Below are 16784 nucleotides of genomic sequence, written 5' to 3' on the forward strand. Positions count from 1 at the left end.
AGAGAGAATCTTCAGTGGGTTCCATGTGGAGCCTGATGTAGGGCTCAATCCCATGACCCTGGGATCATGACCTGAGATGAAATCAAGAGTCGGATGCTCAACTGACTGAGCCACCCAGGCGCCCCTGTGCTGTAATTTTTAATTAGTTTTCATCTCAGCTAAACTCCAGGGTAGGCAATCACATGATTCATTTCTATCTCCGGGATCCAGTAGTGTTGAATGAGTGAGTGAATGAATGAATGAGTGAATGATTTAAAACGGGAAGAATGCTTATTAAAGTAACTTCTGAAGGTGTAGTCCAGTGTCCTCAAGATCTTTCTCAGGGGGCAGTGACACTACTTGGATTTTCTTGTATACTTCGAACAGCACATCCCAATAGTTTGAATGTAGAGGCAGATGAGGGAATCCATCTGTCTTCAATTAAGCCAAATGTTAAAGGTATTTGCAAAGCTGTAAAACATTTGTCACACCTCCAAATGTTTTTCTTTTGGAAAATTGTTATTTTTCTTAAAAATATTTGTTGCTGGGGTGCCTGGGTGGCTTAGTCGGTTAAACCTCTGACTTCAGCTCAGGTTATGATCTTACGGTTGATGAGTTTGAGCCCCAAGTGGGGCACTGCACTGACATTGCCGAGCCAGCTTGGGATTCTCTGACCCTCCCCCGCTCACACTCAAAAATAAACAAACATTAAAAAAAAGCTTACAAAAAATTTGTTAAAATTTGGGTTTAAGTGTGTAAAGGGGTTGTTAGACCAAAACATTTAAGAATCCCTGCTTTTAGCGGCACCTAGGTGACTCAGTGGGTTGAGCATCCAGCTTCGGCTCAGATCATGATCTCACTGCTGGTGAGTTCAGGCCCCACATCCAGGTCACTGTCAGCGTGGAGCCTGCTTAGGATCCTTTGTCCCCCCTCTCTCTGCCCCTTACCTACTTGTGTGTGATCTCTCAAAAATAAACATTAAAAAAAAAAAAAAAGAATCTCTGCCTTTAGAGACTCTTACAACCCCTCATTGTTCAAATGAGAAATGATAATGATGCCAACATTTAAGTAGTGCTCTGGCCTTGTGATGCCTTGGTTTTTTTCCAATCTAACCATGTGCACCTATACTTCAGCCACCCACCCCCCTCATGACCATACCTGGAACTTGGTTATACAACTTCCTGTTACGACTTCCTATTTGTCCAGTTTTCTTAATCTAGCACTAAATGTATTCTTTGACTTAGGACCCCACTACCTTGAACCTTCCACTTGGCCTTTCGTTTTCCTTTTAACCCCATTCTCTTCCTGACCCAGTGGGTGCCACCATGGTCCACTCGCTATTCTCACTCATAACCTTTGACTCTTTAGACCCCTTCATTTTCAAGCTGCACCAGCTCTGCAAACTCCCAGCCCTGAATCCGTTGTGTGATTCTATTTCTGCTTGGAGTGCAGATCACAGCAGATCACAAAATGATGGAAATGTACAGATTGGGTGGAGGGGAGAGCTGTTACAGAATCTAGTGGGTCCAATTGCAGTTGGGGCTCAGTATTGTTCAGCGGTTTGTGTCTTTGATCAGCACCCTCTATTTTCAGATTGCTAGAAAATTTCACTTGGCTTCAACTACTTATGCATCCACATCCCCAACAGATAACCTCACCTTCTAATCACAGGAAGTAAAGTTCAAAAAGCAAGAGTTTCCCCTCCCACTATGAGCCTCCAAGGGAATCTGTACATATGTATCCTGCTGCCTCACGTCCTTGCCACCGTCCCAGAAGAACAGAGATGTCCCTCTTTTGGTTCATCCCCACCTCTGCTTAGGATCCCACTTCATCTCATCTTGGATCATGCTCCCTTAGCCTCCCCCTCAACATCTGTATTTCCAACTGCTCAGCCTCACTGGTTCATTTCTCTTGTCCAAGAACACTCCAACCCTAGGGGTGCCTGGGTGGCTCAGTTGGATAAGCGTCCAACTTTGGCTCAGGTCATGATCTCACACTTCGTGAGTTTGAGCCCCACATCGGGCTCTGTGTTGACAGTTCAGAGCCTGGAGCCTGCTGAGGATTCTCTCTCTCTCTCTCTCTCTCTTTCTCTCTCTCTCTCTCTCTGCCCCTTTCCCCACTCATACTTTGTCTCTTTCTCTCTCAAATATTAAAAAATAAAAAAATAAAAAAAACCACTCCAACACTATACTCTCTCCAGTACTGCCCTGTTTCTTTCTCTTCAGAGTCAAGCTTCTTGGAAGAATTCTCACTTCTCTTCCTCAGCTTTATAACCTGATTAATCTTATTGTTTGGTTTTTAATGCTGTGAGCCACTCCTATTCCCTACCATGTCTGTGCTCTTCCTATATCCCCTAGAGTTGAGCAGAGTCGCAACCTACTCAGACACCTAAGATGAAGTCAACAGTCATCCTAGACTTCCCTCCCATTTACCTCTCATGGCCTGTTGGTCACCAGAAAATTTTATCCATGAAACATTGGTCAAGTTCACCCCTTTCTCCATTCCCGAGGCAGCCAAACCCATTTCAGGCCACTATCATCCGTCCTTGAGACTCAGAGTGATCTTGACTCCTTACTACCAATCATGCTGTCTTCATTGTACCATTTCCAGTTAGCTGTTTTTTTTTTTTTTCCTTTTTGACTCTCAGTACAGAGCCTGATGGGGGGCTTGAGCCCACAAACTGTGACCTGGGCCAAAATCAAGAGTCAGTTGCTTCACCAACTGAGCCACCCAGGCATGCCTCTTTTTTGACTAAATTTTTTAAACTGGCATTCTGGCTGGCTTTGTTGGTACAGCATGTGACTCCTGATCTCAGAGTTGTGAGTTCAAGCCCCACGTTGGGAGTGGAACCTACTCAAAAACAAACTGTAAAAGTAATACATGTTCATCAGAAAAATTTTGGAAAATACAGAAAAGCATAAAAAAGTTGCTTATAATCTTCGCACCCAGAGACAAACATTGTTATATCTTGATCTGTTTCCTTCCTAGAGCTGTTATTTAAAATCACAGACTGGATCCTATTCCACTGCTTAAAGCCCTTCCATGTCTTACTTTTTTTTTTTTTTTTTTTTAATGTTTATTTATGTATTTCGAGAGAAAGAGAGAATCCCAAGCAGGCTCCATGCTCAGTGCAGAGCCCAATGTGGGGCTTGATCCCATGACTCTGGGTTCATGACCTGAGCCAAAATCAAGAGGCAGACACCCAGCCAACTGAGCCACCTAGGCATCCCAATGGCTCACTTTCAATGTTTCAGATCTCTTACAGATGATAACTGAAATGCCTACCAAGGTCCAAAGTCTATATAGGACTTGTCTATATAGACTTGTCTACTTGTCTACTACTCTCTGCCCTGTGGTCAGTGTTATGCACCGTGTGGTCGGTGTTAAGTGGGTTGCCCTGGCTTTAGTCTGGTCTCTCTTTCTGCTTTCAGGGCCTTTGCATTTGCTTCTCTGGCATGTCTGTACCGGAGTCTTCATATGACAGGCTTAACTTAAGATCATTTTGGAAAAGCCTTTCCTGAGCATTCTAAGACTCTCCCACACACACTGATTGTTTTTTAATGTTTATTTATTATTGAGAAACAGGCAGAGCATGAGCGTGGGAGGGGCAGAGAGAAGGGGAGACACAGAATCCAAAGCAGGCTCCAGGCTCTGAGCTGTCAGCACAGAGCCTGACGCGGGGCTCGAACTCACAAACCGCGAGATCATGACCTGAGCCAAAGTCAAGACGCTAACCAACTGAGCCACCCAGGCGCCCCCTGATATTTTTTTAAGTCCTGTTTCTTACTATTTACCCATATGAATTGTTAAGCCATTGCAAAACAGGATTTCAAGAGGTATGCGTAGGCTTTGCCCATTCTTTGACACTGCAATCCCACTTCAAGACATTTAGCCTATCTGAATCATGATACATGTAAAGATTTTAGATACAAGGATGTTTATCATAATGTTCTTTTTTTAGAAAAAAGTTTTTGTGTGTTTTAATGTTTATTTATTTTTGAGAGAGAGAGAGTCAAGCAGGGGAGGGGCAGAGAGAGGGAGACACAGAATCCTAAGCAGGTTTCAGGCTCTAGGCTCCGAGCTGTCAGCAGAGAGCCTGACGTGGGTCTGGAACTCCCGAACCTTGAGATCATGACCCGAGCTGAAGTCGGAGGCTTAAGCGACTGAGTCACCCAGGTGCCCCGTTACGTTGTTTTTTAATATTTAAAACTGAAGACAAAGTTATTATGCTTTATATAAAACCAAAGCAGCTAGAAATATATCTGTGGTACATTTTCAGTGAAAAAAGCAGGTTTCAAAATATATTCTGGTCATTTTCTAAATGATGCCTTTTCTAAACGGCATGATGCCATTCTTTTTTTTTTCTTTCTTTCTTTCTTTTCTTTCTTTTCTTTCTTTCTTTCTTTCTTTCTTTCTTTCTTTCTTTCTTTCTTTCTTTCTTTCTTTCTTTAATAAAGACTGGATAGATCCCAGATTCTTAATATGGTTATGAGAGGGGGCAATATAAATGATGTACATTTTTGTTCAATACATATTTTTTAATGTTTATTTTTGAGAGAGAGAGTGTGTGTGCAAGGGAGAAAGAGGGGCAAAGAGAGATGGAGAGAGAACCCCAAGTGGGGGCTTGATCCCATAACTCTGGGATCATGACCTGAGATGAAATGAAGAGTCGAATGCTTAACTAAGCTACCCAGGTTCTCCTGTTCAACATATACGTATTTATTGAGAGTCTTCTGTGTCCACCAAAGACACAAGGATGAGAAAGAAAACCATGTTCCCATTCTCAAGTTGTTCACATTCTGGTGACAAAATGAATTGAATTGAACTGGTGTTCTGATAAGTGTCAAGAGTATTTTGAGAGCATATGATACAAATGTGAAGGGCCTTTTCCCCCTTAGTTTTGAAATTTTCTATAACGAACATAGACTAGCTTTGTAAACTTTTTTTTTTTTTTTTAATTTTTTTAGAGAGAGAGAGAATGAATCTCAAGCAGGCTCCACGCTCAACGCCGAGCCCAACACAGAGCCCCATCCCATGACCCTGGGATCATGACCTGAGCCGAAATCAAGAGTAGGATGCTCACATGAACTGAGCCACCCGGGGAACTCCCCTTTTTCCTTTTTTTTTTTTTTTTTTTTTATGTTTAAAAAAGATTGGCATTGAAATAATTGGGAGATAGAAGGTGGTAAGTGGAGTAGGTCCTCGAGTGAAGGGAACCGTTCTGATGCCAATTGTTTTTGAAATCAGGAGACTCCGGCACGTTTAGAGGCCGAGGGGAAGAGCTGCGTTCCTGTGTGTGTGTCAGTGTTCAGTGGGGCACGTGGAGGAGGGAGTGAGGAGGAGCCCAGATAAGATTTGCTTTCACCAGGAGGCAGGACACTTCAGTCTCTGCTGACAGTTGTCAATGGAGATAAAGCTGTCAGTTTGGGTAGGGCAGGAAGTTGTGGCAGTCCTACCCCTTGGCCTTCCTTTTCCCAAAGTGGAAGGTAAGGTCATACCACTTTGTGCCTCTGTGCCTAGTAAGTTTCTACTCCTTCCTTTAAAAATCAGCTGTAGGGGCACCTGAGTGGCTCAGTTGTTTAAGCCTCGGACTCTTCATTTGGGCTCAGGTCGTGATCTCACGGTTGGTGGGTTCCAGCTTTGCTTTGAGCTTTGCCCTAACAGCACAGAGCCAGCTTGGGGATTCTCTGTCTCCCTTTCTCTCTGCCCTCCCCTACTCAAGCATGTGCCCGTGTGCTCCTTCTCTCAAAATAAATCAATAAAAACTTAGGAAAAAAAGCAAAAATAAAAACAAGGTGTAGATCTCTGCCTTTGCAACCCCTTTCCTGACCCCTTCCTTCTAGAATCACCTTGGTGGGGTGGGGGGATGGGGGAAGGAAGGGGGCTAGTTAAGCTTTCAGAGTCCCTGAGCACTCTAAGACTTAAAGTTAGAATTTCTGAGCGGTGGCACGCAGGATCTACATTTGAAAGAACAGCCATGGGGAATTCAGGTGGCGCAATAAAGTTGGAGAACCACCCCACTAAGTGTTCCCAATTCATTTTACAACCCTCCATTATTGAAATTAAACTATTCCCTCCCCCACCGTGTTCCTCTTGGGAGGGAGTGTCTCTTCATTTCTGGGCTTTCAAGTACAGCCCTGCACTATGTAGGCTGGGAGAGTGGCCTTGGGTTCTTATTTGTGAAATGAATGAAATGTCCAGAGCTGGAGCCCTGGTGTTTTGACCCCCGTGACCCACAACTTCCCTACCCCATCATGGGTTATCTCCATAGGTCTCTGAATTCTTAATGAAAGCATTTCCTGCTTGGCTATGCCTGAACATCATATGCAAACTTAACCTCACACACCCACATGGAGAGATCCTGGGAAGAATGGGGCTTATGGAGGATTGATTGCTCTAAGGAAAGTCAAAGTGTAGGCCGCAGCAGGGGTGCCAGAGCACCTGGCTCCAGGGGTCCCAAGCTGGGTTTGGCCACTCCCCGCTGATAAAATCCAAAGGCAGAGAGATGAGTGGTGGAGAAACAAGAAAGGGATTTTATTTCAGTGAGGCAACACCAGGAAGACGGTGGACTAGCTTCTCAAAGACTGTTTCCAAAGTGCTGAAAATACTTCCAGGTTATGTAAGGAGAATGTGGGACAAAGGTTGGTCAATACAGGCAGGTGGGCAGTGAAGGTCAAGTCGTCATTGTCTTGGGGTCAATCCCAGGCGGGTGTTGCTGGCTCAGGGCTGTCTTGATTGCTTGAGGGGGTCCTTTTGTTCCCATCAGGGGATGCTTTGCCCTCAGGGTCTTTTGCCTAAGTTAAGAGATAAGCTGGAAAGAACAACTTAATCAATTAGAAAGTGTGAGGTCAAAATGAGGTTAAGTCCCCCTTCAAACTTGAGGTGCTCTGAAGTCAAGGGAGTAGAAGGGCACCTGGCTGGCTCAGTTGGTAGATTGTGCAACTCTTGATCTCAGGGTTGTGAGTTCAAGCCCCACATTGGGTGTAGAGATTACTCAAAAATAAAATCTTAACAACAACAACAACAACAACATGAAGTTAAGTGAGTGGAATCAACACGAATTCAGATGCACAAGACCTCTACAGCTGGTATCTGTTCTGAGTGTCACCCAAGTCTCCCCCCAAACCTATCAAGGAGTTAAAACATACTCTGGAAAAGAACCCTGGAATGTAACAGTTAAGGTGGATGCTCGGGAGATAATGAGTCCTAACAGAAGGCTTGTGTGTGGCTTGTCTGGAGAAATTATAGGGTATCTCCCACACTACCCAAGGATAAAGATGCTCTGATACTATTGGCTAGTGCTGTTCGTTTAGAGAGAACTAGTCCAAAAGAATGGCAGTCATCTTAGAAGAAATCATTATATCTCCTAAGAACAGCAAATCCCCTTTCTTTAATCAGAGACTTTACTGACCACCTCCCGTGGGTCAGGGGCCTTTACTAGCTGCTGGAAATGTGACCGTAGGCTAACAGGCACAGTACTTGCTCTTAAGGAGTCAGTATTGTTGCCACCCAGTCACTCAAATCCCAGTCTGTCATTTGGTATGCTTTGTGGACTTGCCTGGCAAGGCATAGGACTCTGAGCAAGTGACCAGAGCCAATTATTTGGCCAGCGAGCCCTCCTGTTCGCACACTGATAACATTCCAGTTTTGAATCACCTGTGACTTGGGTGAAAGTGAAACATTTCCCAGAGTGCGGTCTCCTCTGGATAAATGCCTATAAACCTGAGTCCGCTGGTGAGCTTGATATAACAGCCCTGCCCTGGGAAGGCCAGCAGCGGGCAATGGCCAGCCTCCAGCGGCTCTCCACTGCTGCACTGCCTTGGCTCCTCCCACCAGCCCCACGTCTGGATCCCTTGCTTCCTGAAACAGGGCCTTCTATTACTCTGTCTAATTTTGCATTTCTTGCAGGTGTCCTTGCCTGCCCTGATGGCCCACTGAGAGGTTGCTGAGGGGATTCTTGGAGCATCGAATTCCAAAGAGCTTGGGTCAGAAGAAGCTTTGCAGCCCAGGGCTGACTTTGAAGGAAGAGGGAGCAGGGGTGGCTGATGGTAAGTGGAGGAGAGTGGACATAATGGGAACAGACATGGGATCGGCTACACTTGTGACTTTGAGGATGGTCCCCAGCTTCTTAGCTCCCCTGAGAGAAACCATGAAAGCTGAAACCAGGATCCTTAGCTAGTAATTCCTAAAAGCAGCATTTAAGAGACCTGGCTCTGGAGAACATTCACTCAAGGGTAGGACCACATTTGGGTGAATGAGACCTACATATTTCTGAGGGGCAACACTTAAGCAAGAAATATAAAATTAGACAGGGTAGGAGAAGACCCTGTTTCAGGAAGCAAGGGATCCAGAAGCTTTAGCCTCAGTAATTTCACAGTAACCCATCTTTGCATTCATGCTAGAGGGTAAAAGTATTGGGTGTCTCTGATCCCAGAGGATGCTTAAAGGAAAGAAGGAGGGAGGGATGAGAGCAACTTTAAAGTTTTACCTCCTTGTTACTACATTTTCTCTTCATCCCCCACACCCAGTTACAGGTCTAAATGTTGGACGAAGCTATTCATGGACAGGTATCATTTATTTAAAAAAATTTTTTAATTTGTTTTTAATGTTTACTTTTGAGAGAGAGAGAGGATGCACAATCAGGGGAGGGGCAGTGAGAGAGGGAAATAGGATATGAAGCAGGCCCTGCGCTGACAGCAGAGAGTCTGATGTGGGGCTTGAACCCATGAACTGTGAGATCATGACATGAGCCGAAGTCGCATGCTTAACCGACTGAGCCACTCAGGTTCCCCTGTCATTCATCTTGAATCCCCAGTACTTCACACACAGCACAAGCAAAGTATTTGTTGAAGGAATGAGTGGATGAATGAATGAAAGAATGAGTGAATGAATGAGTGAATTCTCCCAGGTCCTAAGAATTGAGAGTCCTGTATATCCCTCTTTCTTTCTTCCTTCTTTCTTTCTTTCTTGCCTTCTTTCTTTCTTTCTTTCTTTCTTTGTTTATTTTCAGAGAGAGAGAGAGCGAGCATGTGCACACCTGAGCCGGGGGGAAAGGCAGAGAGAGAGAGGGAGAGAAGGAGAATCCCAAGCAGGCTCTGCACTGCCAGCATGGACCCGGATGCAGGGCTCAAACCCATGAACTGTGTGAGTTCATGACCTGATCTGAAATCAAAGACTTGGACACTCAACCGACTGAGCCATCCAGGTGCCCTTGTCCAATTATTACTTTAGGTCAAAGGTGGGCAAACTGCAACCCATGGGCCAAATTGGCCCCACCACCTGTTTTGAAATTAAAGTTTAATGGGACACACTTTTTATTTTTATTTTTTTTTAATGTTTATTTTTTTTGAGAGAGAGACAGTGTGATCAGGGAGGGGCAGAGAGAGAGGGGGGACACAGAATCTGAAGCAGGCTCCAGGCTCTGAGCTGTCAGCACAGAACCAACACGGGACTTGAACTCCCAAACCATGAGATCATGACCTGAGCCGAAGTTGGGTGCTTAACAGACTGAGCCACCCAGGTGCCCCGGGACACATGCTTTTATTATATGTTGTCTATAACTGCTTTTGTGCTACAAGGGCAGAATTGAGTAGCTGTGACAGAGACCATATGGCAAACAAAGGCTAAAATATTTACCATTGGACCTTTTACTGAAAAAGCTTGTCTCTGATTTAGGTCTTCATTACACCCAACGTGTAATAATCACCTCCTAACTGATCTCTTAGCCTCTGCTCTCTCTAGAGGTTTTTCTAAAATATAAATCCAGTAAGGTTGTACTCCCCCAAAACCCTTTGTTGGCTCCTCATTTTCTACAACTCCGTAATGAAGTTTTTAGGATTTGTCATGATCTAGCCCCAATCTTCTGCAGCCTCTTCTCTTCCTTCTTCCTCTCGTCTCTGTCTTGCACACCAGCCACAGCAGACCATGGAACAGGTCAGTGGCTCCCATCCCTTCTCTGGAATGTCCTCTTGTCTGTTCTCTACTGGCTTCTCTGTGAAGTCTGTCCTGATCTCCTTCCCCTATACTCCTATAAATCACAATAAGGTAAATTGTACTGCAATATCAAGCAACCCCAAATTTCAGTGACTTAAAACTACAAATCAGTTGAACAAGAATAAGGTATACACAGGTGCCCCACTTCCAGAGAGCTCGACAAGCACGTATGATGTTTTTGTTCCTCCCAAGAATGGGAAAAAAAAAAGCCTAGTCACCCCCCCCCCTTTTTTTGTAATATGCATGCAATGACTACCTTATTAACAGATATTTGTCATTTTGTCTGAAACTTGTCATTTTGGCGCTTGTAGAGGTTGTGGTTGATAAACAATTATAAAAAGAGAACTTCATTTAAGGAAGAAAGAATGGAAAGTCTGAGAAGATGAACCATAACTAAAGGGCCATGCTTAGAACTGCTTTTGGCCACAGTAAGAGCTCAGTAAATGCTGGCTCACAGTTTGCCCACTGCTACTTTCCATAAGTCCACTTATTGAGCCAGTCCCCCAGGCGGGGAGTGTGGAAGCAGTGAGGAGGGAAGGAGGACTCAGCCTCTGAACTGGAGTGATGCCTTCATTGGTGCCTTCTTCCCCGCGGGGTATAAAACCATGTTTGATTTGCTCCAAGTGTCACAGGAAGTTTCTCCAGGACTGCCTCCTCTCTCTATTCTGAATATACTTCCTCTATCCTTGTCCCACCTCCTGATATTTGGTTTTTGCCCAGCCCCTTCAGACTGGCTCTCGGGAGAGTATCAGCACCTGTTACGTAGCCCATCTACCCACCTTCATTCCGGGGAGCACGTTGGGAGCAGACTCCGCTCTGCTAGCCCTGGGCTGATCCCTGACCTCCTGTGTTGCCATTTCCACATCTTTGCTTTATACTCTGGCCCTGGGACACCCACTAATCCTACGTGTTTCTGAAATCATTGTTTGCCCTACCTTGGCAAGCGAGGATTGCTTGTCAAGCCATCCTTGGCTTGGCCATTTGTTTGGGGTCCTACTGTTGTGTCTTGCTCTCTTCCTTGCCCTCCCTGTTGACTGATCGACTCTGAGCACCACCTGGAGCACTGGATCCTGCCCTCGTTCTTCCACGTATTGCCCTCTCTGAACCCACTGGAAAACCAGGCTTGGAAATCCATACCAGCATCATCCCTGAACTCCACAGCCATCCTGTGCCTTACCCCACACACACCTCTGGCCCTAAGAACTCTTTTTTTTTTTCTTTTAAGTTTATTTGTTTTTGAGAGAAAGAGAACATGAGCAGGGGAGGGGCAGAGAGAGACGGAGAGAGGGAATCCCAAGCAGACTCCACACTATCATTGTGGGGCCCAATGCAGGGCTTGAACCCATAAACCTTGAGATCATGACCTGAGTTGAAATCAAGAGTTTGATGCTTAACCAACTGAACCACCCAGGTACCCCCCAAGAACTCTCGATGTAGACCTGATTAAATTTATCATACCGTACTGGGATTAGGTGTTGTAGCACCAGCCTCTCAGTGGGGTGCTGAACACTGTCCCCTTTTGGGAACCTACCTCCCACTTTGACTTCTTTTCCAATCCCAGTCTGCAGCCTGGGTCCTGATTTTGAGATTGACCTTGCTCCTCCATTGCTGGACACAGTCCCAGGCTATCCTCTACCAGGCTTCTGAGTCTTCTTTTGCTTCTTTTGAACCTGGAGCCCTGTGCTCTCTCACACCACTGCTGCCCACCATCCCCATGTTGGGGTCAGCTCTTCAGAACTCTTATGGGGAAACCTCAAGGATCACTGGTCTACAAGTATTAAGAGGGGCTTCTTCCCACCCATAGAATTTATTTACTTATATAAAGCACTCAGTTTAGTGTCTGGCCTAGAATAAGCCTTTCTAAGTGTTATTTATTGTTGTTATCACTCTCTAATTAAAGCAGGCAAGGTTTGTTCCTCAAAGAGGAAGGTATACGTAACAGGTAAAAATAATAAGCCATACTTTAGTTTTAAAGTTTTTTTTTAATGTTTATTTTTAAGAGAGAGAGAGTGCACATGAGCGGGGGAGGAGGCAGAGAGAGAGGGGACAGAGGATCCAAAGCGGGCTCTGTGCTGACAGCAGAGAGCCGGACTTGGGCTCAAACTCACGAACCACGAGATCATGCCCTTAATCGAAGTCAGACGCTCAACCAACTGAGCCACCCAGGTGCCCCAGTAAGCCATACTTTAAAGGTTAATGGACACCCCGGCCCCTGCCATGTTGCCTCAAACCAGGCGCCCTGTAACCAGCACGTAGGACTTACCTTGACCTTTTGTGAGCTAGGACTCCCTCTTGATCTATTCCTGTGGCTGTACTCTCAGTTTGTGACCCAGTTATCCCTTTCATCCAATCTCGTGCCCCTATGAAGTCACTTTTCCTACTCTTCACTACAAGTGACCCTTCACCTGAACGAGGGCTGAGGGTTGCTAATTGTCCTTTCCCTAATAACTTAGCGAAGTGTGAAGAGCTGGTAACTTAGACAATGTCCAGAACCTACTGGCTTCTTTCACTCTGAGTGAACTGTGGGCACTGGGCATCTCTTAGGTCAGGAATTAGATTCCAGTGTACATGGGCTTTGAAACAGGAAAATACAGGAGTGGGTTTCGGGTTGTCAGGAGCTGTACAGGTGTTGATCACAAATTCCAGGAACGGGGCTTCTGCCATCAAGCAATGTGGTCACTGGGGAAAGTCAGGTGGGATGTCAATTGTGAATAGTGAAAAAGGAAGAGGAGCTTCACCAAAAGCAAGAAGGAATCTGAAAGAAAAAATATGTGGCTTCCTCAGGTCCTGGTCCTGTGCCTGGTCCACTAAGAATAATGTATGAAAAACAGTGGGTGCCTGGGTGGCTCAGTTGGTTGAACACCCAACTCTGGATTTCAGCTCATGTCCTGATCTCATGGTTCCTGGGATCAAGTCCTGTTGGGCTCGCACTGACAGCACAGAGCCTGCTTGGATTCTCTCTCTCTCTCTCTCTCTCTCTCTCTCTCTCTCTCTCTGCCCCTTCCCTGTTCACACTCCCTCTCTCTCTCAAAATAAATCCATAAATGTAAAAAAAAAAAAAAAAAAAAGAAAGAAAGAAAAAAAAAAGAATGAATGAATGGATTCAAGGAGGGAAGGAAAGAGAAGAAAAATTAAAAGACACTATCAAGCCAGGGGCGCCTGGGTGGCTCAGTCAGTTAAGCCTCCGACTTCTGTTCAGGTCATGATCTCATGGTTCGTGGGTTCGAGCCCCACATCGGGCTCTGCTGACAGCTTGGAGCCTGGAGCTTGCTTCAGATTCTGTGTCTCCCTGTCTCTCTGCCCCTCCCCTGCTTGCTCTCTCTGTCTCTCTCAAAAATAAATAAGCATTAAAACAGTCTTTAAATAAATAAATAAATAAATAAATAAATAAATAAATAAATAAAAACACTATCAAACCAATAAAATAAATAAGTCAAGAGTAAGATTTGGCTTTCAGTGACCTGGGACCTTCCTTCCCCACCTCCTACCTTCCCTCCCTCTCTTCTCTTTCTTCCCATCCAGTGGTGCTGACTCTTGTCCCCATAAGGGTGGCAGAAGACACTATGTGCAGAAAGAAAATTGGCTAGGGTTACCTGGGCGGCTGACTCGGTTAAGTGTCTGATTCTTGGTTTTGGCTCAGGTCATGATCTCATGGTTCGGTGAGTTCGAGCCCCACACTGGGTTCTCTGCTCTCAGCGAGAAGCTTGCTTTGGATCCTGTGTCTCTCTCTCTCTGCCCCTCCCCCTCTCACACTCTGTCTCTGTCTCTCTCTCTCAAAAATAAATAACATTAAAAAAGAAAGAAAACCAGCGAGCTTGGTCTGAAGGGGGGTGCGGGGCCTGCAAGACCTATGGGAGAACACAGTCTGAAGCAGTCCCCTTAGCAACAGGGCCGAGCAGAATGCTTGGTTTCAGAAAGGAACTAGCAAGATTAGCTGGAATGAGGGCTTAGGTGAGGTGCACCAAAATGAAGCAAATGTTCTCTCTTGTACAGAGAGAGCTTTGGGATGAAATGTTAAGGCAAAGCACTGATCAATATGGTTCACTGGTATAACAGTGTGTAACTGTTAAGAGAATTTTATTCTACAGGGTGAATCCAGCAGTTTTCAGTATATTCACAGAGTTGTGTAGCCATCCCCATTATCTGATCCTAGAACATTTCATCACCCTGTATCTATTAGCAGTAACTTCTCATTTTTCCCTCCCCTAGCCCCTGGCCACCAATTTACTTTCAGCCTCTACATTTGCCTATTCTGGACATTTTTTAAAAACACAATCCTACAGGGGCATCTAGCTGGTTCAGTCGGAAGAGCATGCAAATCCTGATCTTGGGGTTGTGAGTTCAAGCCCCATGTTGGGTGTAGAGATTACTAAAAAAATAAATAAATGAAACTTTGAAAAGTGGAATCACACATTCCGTGTGTGGCCTTTTGTGTCTGTTATTTCACTTAGCATGATGTTTTCAAGGCTTACCCGTTTCTTTTCAGGTTTATTTATTCACTTTGAGAGAGAGAGAGAGAGAGAGAGAGAGAGAGAGACAGTGCAAGTGGGGGAGGGGCAGAGCGAGAGGAAAAGAGAATCCCAAGCAGGCAATGCACCATCAGCACAAACTGCTACGTGGGGCTTGAGTCCACGAACTGGGAGATCATGACTTAGGCTGAAGTCAAATGCTGAACTGACTGAGCCACCCAGGCACCCCAAGGCTTACCCACATTATAGCATGTATCAGTGCTTCATTCCTTTTTATGGCTAAATAATATTCCATTTTATGGATATGCCACCTTTTGTTTTTCCCCCTTCATCATTTGAAGGGCATTTGTGTTGTTTTCACTTTTTGGCTATTTGAATTAATGCTATTATGAACATTTGTGTCCGGTTTCTGTGTGGACATGTTTTCCTTCCTTTTGAGTACACACGTAGGAGTAGAGCTGCTGGGTCATATGGAGGGTAACTCTATGTTTATCTTTTTAGGGAACTACTCAACTGTTTCCACAGTGGCTACACTATTTTACCTCCCTGCCATAAATGTCTGAGGGCTCCAGTGTCCACACACACATCCTTGCCAACACTGATTATTGTCCATCCTTTTTTATTTTTTTATTTTTTTATGTTTATTTTTGAGAAAGAGAGAGAACAATCGGGGGGGGGGGGGGCGCGGGTAGAGAGAGAGGGAGACACAGAAGTCGAAGCAGGCTCCAGGCTCTGAGCTGTCAGCACAGAGCCCGACGTGGGGCTCGAACGCACACACCATGAGCTCATGACCTGAGCTGAAGTCGGACGCTCAACCGACTGAGCCACCCAGGTGCCCCTGTCCATCTTTTTATTGTAGCCATCCTACTGGGTGTAAAGCTATACCTCATTGCAGCTTTGATTTGTACTTTTCTACTAATGATGTTGAGCATCTTTTCATAGGTTTGTTGGCCATTTGTATATCTTCTTTGGAAAATTATCTAAAACACTATGTGATTTTAACCGTATACACACATAACCAAATTCCCCGGTACAGTCTGAGACTGTGTACGAGTTCTGATAATTGCTTATTCAAGTTGCCATCAGTGGTTAGAATGAAGAGGAATATTCCTGAGGCTTCCTCAAAGGAAGAGGAATTCTGTGTGGGTTGATGTTTTTCCTCAAAGGGCTTTTCTTGGCTGTCAGGTGGCACATTACTGTGGGGATTAAATTGAGTATTAAATATGGGCAGCAGGATATTCAGTGGCTCAATTCAGCAGTACTGGTTATTTAAGGTCTGCATCTGTTCCGATTGGCTGATGCCCATGCCTTGATGTTTTTTTAACGTTTGGAATACCATGCCTACATATTGAGTGCCCAGCTCGTGTGTCTGGCAAGCAGTTGGTAATTGTTAATTTCTTTCCTTCCCTTCTTTTGTTGAGCTCCTTTATGTCCTGCCATCATCAAAAGTAGGCCGCTGATTGCTGGTATGTATATTTTATTTTCACCTCACCCTGGACCCAAGAGTGTTTTTTGATGCTCTTTGGTGGCTGTCCTCGTTCTTTATCATGAATATCATATATCTCTGTGTGGCCGTTTGCTTCCAGGACTTTGGCAACTGCTCCTAATCCTGGAGTCCCCTCTTCAGACATCTGGTCTGTTAACCTGAAGACCCTTTTCATTTTATGTGTGTATGTATGTTTGTATGTCTGTATGTACTAGGCTCCACACCCAACCTGGGGCTTGAACTCATGACTCTGAGATCAAGGGTCACATGCTTTACTGACTGGGCCAGGCAGGTACCCCCTGAAGACCCTTTTTAAAGGTCATCTTTCTGTGTGGACATATTGGGTTCACATTTGGTCATGTTCTCACACACTGAGAACCAACGGTGGTAATCAACTGGTGTAATGCTGACCAAAAAAATTGTGGAAGTGTTTGTAATACTGAGCAGAGGGAAACAATTTAAATTTTATTAATATGGGATTGCTAAAGAAAGCCTGGTACAGCCATAGATTGCAGGGGTTGGCACACTTTTTCTGTAAAGGACCAGATGGTAACGGTTTAGGCTTTGTGGGCAACAGAATCTCTGATGAAACCATTCAACTCAGCTGTCTTAGTGCAAAAGCAGCCATAGACAATATGTAAATAAATGGGTGTGGCTGCATTCCAGTAAAATTTCATTTAGCTGTTGGGCCATCTTTGATCTGCAGACCATGGTTTGCTGACCTCTGACATAACGAACTCCTTCCATGTGGCTGTTAAAGGATCTAATAGAATTATGTGTATTGACAAAGATGTCCATCAAGTTTAAATATTTATATATATATGTATGTATATTTTTAGGAAGAAGGAGAGCAAAAT

The 16784-nt window shown here is 44.8% G+C and overlaps 1 long non-coding RNA gene across 1 annotated transcript; it reads left to right on the forward strand.

Annotated features, from left to right (window-relative positions):
- On the forward strand, positions 1-5115 carry LOC145715358 (uncharacterized). Its single transcript, XR_014137410.1, has 2 exons — positions 1-170; positions 4947-5115. It is a non-coding gene; the product is annotated as an uncharacterized LOC145715358 (long non-coding RNA).
- Positions 5116-16784: the final 11669 nt, after the last annotated feature.

This window comes from Panthera onca, chromosome A3, assembly GCF_046562875.1.
Source record: "Panthera onca isolate mPanOnc1 chromosome A3, mPanOnc1 haplotype 2, whole genome shotgun sequence".
Classification (NCBI taxonomy): domain Eukaryota; kingdom Metazoa; phylum Chordata; class Mammalia; order Carnivora; family Felidae; genus Panthera; species Panthera onca.